Below are 9,533 nucleotides of genomic sequence, written 5' to 3' on the forward strand. Positions count from 1 at the left end.
ATGTTTGAACAGCTTTTGGAGCTTTTATTAAAGAGTCCCTGTTATGTTTTGGGGGGGGTTTCCCTTTCCTGTGGTGTGTTATACCGGTTTTTATGCATGTAAATGGTCTGCAGGGGAGTTTCTCTCTCATAAACTCACCCCCCCTGCCTTAAACCCCTCCATTGGACTCATTTGTTGACTTCATGAACATAGTGACATCACTATGGAACACTCACGCTTCTATTGGCTAGCGCTCCAAAGTGACAGGGTAAGGGGCGGGACATCTCTAAGCGGTTGATCAATCACAACCAGCTAACCAATCAGAGCAGACTGGGCTCTGGTTTCAGACAGAGGGTGAAAAGAGGTGCTGCAGCACAGGCAGTGTGAGAAAACTAAAGAGCTTTTTGGACATTAGAGCATGGAGACATGTCCCAGGAGAGACACAAATATGAACCTGACTATGTCGTCTTTAACCTAAATTATGGCAGCTTCAATATATAACCAGGTAACATTATCTTTGCAAAACAAGAAACATTCTCTTTCATTTCCAACATCACACAACAGCAGTGGTTAGAAACGCACAATGATTCACATTCTTATTTAATTATTTTGAGAAGTACCATATGCACAGCTTTTGGATGTAAACCTAATGTTAAAATCTAACCCTAACCCTAGCCCTGTTCATTCATAATCTAAACTGCATTACAAGACTTCAAAAAAAGGTGAAAATGTCAGCCAAACGGAGGCACTACAATCTTAATATCAACCACTAGGCAGAGTTTACATTACTACTGTTAGTGAAAGAGAGAACCCATATCGCTGTGCTCCGCATTCTCCAGGCCCTGAGAAGCAGAGTGACATTGCATAGAGAATGAGATGCATTGAAAGACAAAAACTAACGATGAAGGGATGGATGTTGGACAGTATCATGAAAGACCCTGCGTGTCATGGTCCCAAAGCGTGGTGAATTTAACCCAGCAGGGAAAACGAAAACGCTGGCTTCGTTTAGACTGTGAAGTAACAGAGCCAGATGTCGCAAGGAAGCAAGACATCGAGTCGGGAGAAAAACAAACTACTGTGCACTCCTGAAGGTTTACAGAGCTGGATTAGGAGTTTTAAATACATTTCTACCTTAAAGACAATGTGTGTACATGTTTGAAACCAAAGTATGACCTCTCACGGGCCACACACACACACACTCAGGCCTTCATTTTACTGTGCATGTGATGAGTCCATTACGCTTGTCGTCGCTTCTCCTTCATCTTTCTGCATCCGTGTGATTCTTTCCCTCCGCATCATGACCTACTGTCAACATGGATGGAGCTGCGTGATTGGACAGAGACCAGGAAGTCCTCGGAAAAGTCATTAGCGTAACGATGTCCATGGGAACGTATTAAAATGAGCGCGTTGTCGTGAGATCTGCAAAACCTCACTGGAACCAGTTTCCTCCCGTCCGCACGACTGTTCCCGTTGTCTCTGTGATTTGTTATTCACCATGCGTCTGTGCTGCCTTCAGTGATGACAGGGGAGGCCACAGCGAGGGTAAATAATCCAAGACAATTAAATCATGCACACGTAATGTTACACAGCACACGCACACACACACACACACACACACACACACACGTGTGGGAATCAATGTATGTTTGATTACTTCTTAGTGTAGCTGCATGACATCCAGAGTGAAAATATTCCAATTTATAATGTTGCATTTGCTTGTTAAAAATAAAAGTATGAATACAACAGTGTAGAAATATTCTGTTATGACAACTTTAATTTAATTTGTATTTGTTCCATTTAGACATAGACATAGAATCGGAGGATGAAGCCCTCTTTATTGTCACATACATGCACACAGCAGAGCACACACAGTGAAATTCATGGGCAGCTATCGTGCAGCGCCCGGGGAGCAATGGGGAGGGGGGATTGGAGGTGTCCGGTGCCTTGCTCAAGGGCACCACAGCAGGGCCTAGGAGGTGAACTGGGACCTCTCCAAGTAGCAGTCCACTTTCCATATTTTTTCAAGTCTGTTCGGGGACTTGAACCGGCGACCCTACGATTCCCAGTCCAAGCCCCTACTGACTGAGCCACTGCTGGTATGCACAAACTCAATGTGTCTGTAAAATAATCTTATATTACCTGCCCCTCTCTTAAAAATAAAACAGAATAAGAATAGATGTCTGTCTGTCCTTCATATTTTCTTATTCACAGCCAATCATTACAGTATCGTAGGAAAATAAGTGAAACCCCACGAGACACTTAAGGGAAAGAAACCACAACCAAAAAAAAACACAAAACCAAAACATCACATGAACAAGGAAAAGTGCAACACCTCATCTGAATAATAATAATAACAATAATAATAACAATGGGACCTGCAAATAAAGAACAAACATCCCAAATGCAGGATCAGAGTACATGAACTCATTCACATCCTGCTTCATATCGTCCCATTTGTCTTAATTTAAACAAGTTCTTTCCCTGAAAAATATCGATACGGTTCTTTGGATCATTCCAGTGAGAATTCCACAGTTTTACCTAACCCTAACCAACCACCGAAATACACATCTGCTTTAAAGTAGTGTGAGCATAATGACTGAATGTTATAAAAGCTTGGACCTCAAATGTGTGCTTTTGTACAGAACCAAATGTACTGAGTTACTGTCAACCATGTGTGCTAAGATTTTTGATGAATTAGGAATTAGGGATACAGGGAGGATAACATCAACAGTATTCATACTACACACACAAAAAAGAGATATACATATGGAGTTTCTCTAATCACATGGACATTTGACAACCTTTAAATTGTGTTTGCAATCATTCACAAGCAAGCTAATATGCAATGTGCTGGCCCAACAACCTGGAGCCATAATGGACCTTGAGTCCACAATATATAAACTATATAAAGACAACTGGATACAGAGTTAGAGGAATCCTATTCACTCCTATACGGTTGTTGATGCATGAAGTGAAAATGGGCTAACTATAGGACACAATACCAGAAACTTTGCAAGTAATATTATCTACTGTTTCAATGTCATCTCTTTCCCAATCTTAGTCAATGTGAAATAGTATTTCTGAGCCCAATGATGGCTCCAGATGAACACATAGGTTGTAGTACCACCATTTGGCCACTAGGAACATTTGCTTCCATGCCGGCTCCCTCCCTTGGGGCTTGGCCTTCACCCATTGGTTTTTGGAATACTGTATTGAAGCTTATAGTTATATATTTTGGCCTCAAAGTCTGGAGCTTACTGCAACCCAATACAAAACAAGACACCTTTAATTGAGCAAGGTCTATCTTTGTGTCCATCTTTTTCTTTTTGAGGCAGGCATTGCTCCATGCCGGTTGAAAGAAATTCTGGCAAATGTTACAAAACACGTTCTGGGATTTGCCCTCCACCGGCTACAAAACATTTAGAGACTTTCTTGATTGATCGACATTAGACACAGCTAATGTTGATAGCCCTGTCTTGCTTTCTAAACAGCCATCGAAGCCAACTTTTAGAAGGGCGACTGTCAATCATATGCTGGACATCGTCACTATTTGCTGGATGCAGGGCCGAATGCTGTTCAGTCCCGCACAAAGAAGGACACCTGTACCTGCAGCATACCTTTTAATTGTGTATGTTACTCTGAATGGGACCATCATTTACAAAATGAACAGACTTGAAACTAGAGATTGAGTGCATAAACCCATTAGTAAAATGTTTATTTAGATTAAAAAATCAATCGTCTTGGATCGCTATTTATTTACGCGGCAGATCGAGAGTGATTGATCTTTTTCATCTTGGCAAGAAAGCTGATATGCTTTTGTCCCGAAAACCATTTACCCTCTAAAGTTGGAAAGCACATCTTAGAATTTCAACTCTTTAACTGTCTGGTATAAACAAAGTTTGTAGGGGACTTTGAAGATAAAGATGGACACAACTGAAAGCAACTCCAATAGATCTGCCACCGATAGTGTGTGTGTGAAATGAAGGGATATGAAGATACGCTGTAAATATCCAGACTGCAGGAGCATATGATTGATCACACTACCCTCAGAGCTGCTGACTGCGGACGGCTCCTCTTGATCTCGGCCCAGCTGTGTCGGTGAGATGTTTTAGAAACTGATAATCCTCTTATCTGGGTCATCTACTGTGCTGCTATGCTGTCTTCACGCTATCATACACCTGAGACACACACACACACACACACACACACACACACACACACACACACACACACACACACACCTCAGCTGTGTAGAGCCATGCATGCTCCAGCACCTCTGTTATCTGATGGTTCTGCGCTTTCTCTCTGCCAGCAGCAGGACTGTCACTGACACACAGGTGGGGAGGAATCCTAGCATGTGACTTAGTGAGTATGTATGCTTACCATACCTGAGCCCTGTACGTAGAATGGAAAGCAAAGACCAACAAACATCAATGTAAAGACCGTATTTGACATGGACTGCATTGCAAACTGCTAGAAGGTATCTACATTTACATTTGTGAGGTATTTTCACTTGACTTGAGTTTCTCCATTGGCTGTACTTTATACTTCTACTACATTACATTTTAGAGAGAGTTATGGTACTCTTTACACCACACAGAACATATACTCTCAAACAGACACAAGCACAAACACACGATAGTCTGTTTATACTTCCGCTTTGGAAAACATTATCCCCAATTGCGCATAAGAACGTATACCCTCCCAGGTCGCTGCATTCTTGCAAAGTGGCGAAGTATTTTATGTTCGCTTGGCTTCTTTTTCGGGTTGTTTTGTTGCTTACGCCTGAACTGGACAACACACTCATCTCTACAATGTTTAATCAGGTAATCAATCAAGTAAGAAGATAGGTCATTTTTTCATAGACTTCTATTCAATCAGACCATTAGAGACACCACCTGAAAGAGACACAACTTGAATGAATGACAACCAAAAGAGAATGGAGGCAGTGCAGCTTCATATAATGTATGGATCTTTATTTTAAAATGTAATGTAACGTTGTAATCCTGCTATAATCCTCGTACTTTTGAAACCGCATTTTTAATGTAACTATGAAATGTTTGTCCCCCGACAACGTAATCCTGTTACATGTAATCCGTTACTCCCCATGTCTGGTAGTCATTCTGTCATAGACTTTTATTCAATCAGACCTCTTTTTCAAAACCAGAGCAGTCGCCCCCTGCTGGCCATTAGAGAGAATGCAAACTAAAGGCACTTCCGTATTGACTTTTTGAAAACGAGCTTTGCCACTTGGTAAACTCATTTGCACAAATATTGAGTTAGTCTTATATATAAGTCAAGATCACTGACGATGATAGAGATTCACGGCGTCTCAGACATATTGCATCTGGCACGAGTTCCTTCATCGCTGTTGTAAAGACTGAGTGACTGACTGGAGCTGTTAGAGCGTCTCACCTGGACGTGCACTTCTTCAGCTGCTCTGCGAGGAAATGACTAGTGAAAGGAGACGGGGAAAGGCCCTTCAGCCCGGTGCATTATCACACTCATCAGATGCCATATGATTTGAAGTGGAGAATGTAGCCCTCATGTTGAATATCACTTTACTGTAAACTACATGATAAATGCACAGGGGAGCCGAGGGAAGTGGGGGAGGGGTGGAGCAACACTTTATTCAGAACGGGTGGCCATGCGTGCTAAGGTCCAAATGACAAGCAGCTGTGGCAGTGTGCTCACGCCAACACACACATGCACACACTTTCTCCTGAAAGCCCAACATGATTGTCTGTCAGCGTTATACTGGCTTTTCGGGATGGTCAGTCCCTTTCTGTGCTTCCAGTAGATCACTTAACCCTGCAGGACAGAGAGTGGAATCTATCATTGCTCTGAAGAACTTCAAGCTCTCTAAAAGCTGTACCAGTGTGTACATATAACATACTTGGATATATATAAAACAAACATATAAAGCTATGTCGGATTGCTTGTAGAAATCAATAGAAATACGGTAAAAAATATTGAGTTTTTTCTTCAAGGGTCAAAATAAAAACAGATGGACCTTCTGATATCGTTAAGCAGCGAAGGATCATGGAAATTGTCTTCCGCTCCATTGCTTTAATTTCATTCAGTTCCTTCTGGTTAGGATTTGTCTAGAGGATTAGGGTTAGGGTTCATGGTTCTTGATGTTTTAGGAGTCAAATATCTGCAGAGGGTTTGGGTTAGGGTTGGTGACTAAAACTCGGTAAATACACTCAAAAAGCAGTTTCAGTTTAACATGTGTTATTTTTCCAACCCTGTTTGGCTAACACAGTATGGAAGGGGCTCTGAGTTGAGCTACCGCTAATATTTGCTCATTCTGTTTCTCTGATAACTTAAGTTCAATGACTTAAATCCCTAATTAGGTTCAAATATATAGTAGAAAACAACAAAGATCGACTAATATTAACATAAAGATGTGGTTTAAAACTGGATAAGGAGTCAATATACAGGTTCTGGCAAATACCACAATGCTAATGCGTGCCGAAATGGGATACCAACAAACAATATAGCTCTATATGTCCCAATTAAAATGTATCATAAAGATTAAAGTTCTTCACTTCTGGAGGTTTTTTACCATTCAACAAACAGGACCTAAGAAGAAGAAGACATACTTTATTAATCCCTTACAGGGATCCTCCTTGTGTTGACACACATTAAACACACAGAGGAAATACATGCACAAACACAGAGGAAATACATGCACACACAACCACATGCAGAGGAGAGGTGGCAGAGCAGAGAGGCAGCCAGGTACCCGGTGCCTAAGGGAGCAGATAGAGGTTAGGTGCCTTGCTCAAGGGCACCTCGGCAGTGGCCTAGGAGGAGAACTGGCACCTCTCCAGCCACCAGCTCACTCCATATTTTTTTGGTCCGATCGGGACATGAACCGGCGACCCTTCGGTCCCAAGACCAAGTGCCTACTTACTGAGCCACTGCCGCCCAAAAGACTAATGAAGAGGTGGCTAGGATCTTTCGGTTGCCGTGCAGACTTGGCTACTGCCACACATTGACAATCCCAAAACAATGTACCATATGAAAGCAGTCGCTTGTAGTTCGGCTCACAACTTTAATTCACTTGTCTCGTTTAATTTTTTTGTTGCACGAGGAAGCTGTTTACAGAGAAAAATATTCAATAATGTTCTGCACACAACCTCTGAAGCAGCAGACAGACAGTCAGAGACGTTCTGGTGAACACATGAGAGTATTTAGCAGCTAAAGATACTTCCCCCCGGAGTTGGGAACCTCATTATGTTTCACCTAAAAGTTATTTGGCTAAACAAATTAGGAGAGCAGAGTACATTTTTGAAAGGAGATATGGTTGCTGAGTTAATAGGATGCTCTGCAAAAATAATATAGCACCTGCAAAAGCAGCTCTCACATAGCCCAGACAAATCTCTCAACAATCTGGACTAAGTCTGCCAAAAGGAAAGGTCAGCTGAGGCCAGAGCACTGAGAGATTTCTGTGCCACTATTCTCTTATAAAACTGTCTTCACCAAGGGGTTAGCCAAGACGGTTCAAGACAGTCTCTTTGGTGCCTCTGCTGGGAGGTTTGTATACCTTCCTGGTGCATATGTTTGTGTCTTGTATACACAGGTGATTAATTGATTGACATCCCCTACTGTGAGCCAAGCAGCCATGGCCCCATGTTGCAGTCACCTATGGGTTTATGAGAGATCTGAGAGCTCTTATCTCCTGCAGTTAGAGCATTACGCTAGGGGCTAAGGGCACAGATAGATGCCAAGTCGCCCTCTCTTTTCCCACCACCCTCAACCTCTATGTGTGTGTGTGTGTGTTTATGAATTTCAGATGGAGTGCTTGTCTCGCACGAAGGACCTCTGAGTGCCAGTTTCACGCTGAAGCCCACTCCAACGTCAACTCACTTTGTCAGTCAATTTGCTTAATGTACCCCCTCACCTTTCATGTCGAGTTGTTTATCTGGCTCTCGCCCAGACGATTCTGTTCATCCGTGGCCCGGAGAATCAGACAGAAAGTCCCTCATGTTAACTACTTAGAAAACTTCTACTGCAAGTGATAAGCGTCCATCTTTACATCTTTATCACTTATCTTATTATGTTTTTCACCAGGTGCTTAAAAAAATCTGTGGTGGAAGAAGTCTCTTTTACTTAAGATGAAGCACATGAATCAACATATTACTGCTTACTCAACAAAATACACTTTGAAAAACCATAATTAACGTAATAACTCTGCAATTTGATTTCAAATATTGTTGTTTAAATGCATAAAAAAGTAACCAAAATAGTTTTGATAAATACAGGACAAATGTTTGGGTGTTTTTCTTCACTTTCTGTAACATGTTGGATAGTTTGACTTTTTTTAAGACGTTTAATTTTTAGAAATGTTGCATGAACGCCATTTTTTTTATCTGAAAGGTAATTTAAACAAAAGTTTTAAAGTAAAAATACCATATTTCCAAATGTATTGGAGGTAACATTAAAAGGAAATACATGTATAGCTTGTACAGTCCTTGAATAAGTGTAACTTTCCAACCCAGATGTCGATAAACCAATTTCACACAACATCTACACCCATACTGTTCTATTCCTCCATAAAAGGAAAAGGTAATTACACGCAGACAGTCAGAGACAAATAAACCCTCAGCTTTGTGAATGCATTTCCAAAGACTTGATATCCGGCTGGTCTCCTGAACCCTATATCAGGTCTCTGGTCCAGTCTGAAGCCGGGCCAAGAGCAACTCTCTGCGGCGGCTCTGAGGGAGCCAGGCCGTGACTAACATGAACCACCGTCACCCTCTCTGAGCTGCCAGCCAGGAAATAAATACAGCTGGACAAGAACGTGGACTGACACGCTTTCCAGTGATGTTTGTGTCAACACAACGGGAAGCTTGTTTATCAGAAACACAAACCTCTGACAGGCTTCTGGAGAGGGTGACAAAATATCAAACGTAAATTCTGCATAAATGGAATGCTGCAAAAACAAAAATGCTGAAAGAAGCTAAAACCACAACGGAAACGGGGACACTTAAAAGTGGCGCACACAGCTGGGACTGAAGCACTTGTTGACTTCCTGGGATTATAAAGTTGTCTGTTATTTTAACAATGTGATCACCCGATTCTTTCCGATATTTTTGCAGATCTGCTGTAAGCTAACTAGCTAACGATGCTAACATCATTTAAAATGTCCTGACGAAATACAAATATGAAACAGACTGACTCTGCCTTAAGTGACAGTTGTCTAAAATCCCCGAACGTCAACCAGCTCTCTGGTCCCAGCTGTGTGCGTCACTTTTTAGTGTCCCCCGTTTCCGTTGCGTTTTTAGCTTCTACAGCGTTTTTTGGTTGCAGCTAAAGGAGATTCAGGCAGTAGGTGTATAGATTTACCCTTAAGTATTAGGCTACAGAACAGTACAGCTGACAAAGAAGATCCTTTTACAACAAAGTTAATACAGATACTTTCCCTTTACATGTAATCCATTACTCCCCAAGCCAGTATTTCTTGGCTGAAATCCTAACTGAGCAGTTTATTTTAGCAGGACTGTCCTATCTGCCGTCTCTCCCTCATGACGTGAAGGAGGCGTGAA

Source organism: Eleginops maclovinus, chromosome 20 (genome assembly GCF_036324505.1).
Source record: "Eleginops maclovinus isolate JMC-PN-2008 ecotype Puerto Natales chromosome 20, JC_Emac_rtc_rv5, whole genome shotgun sequence".
Lineage (NCBI taxonomy): Eukaryota > Metazoa > Chordata > Actinopteri > Perciformes > Eleginopidae > Eleginops > Eleginops maclovinus.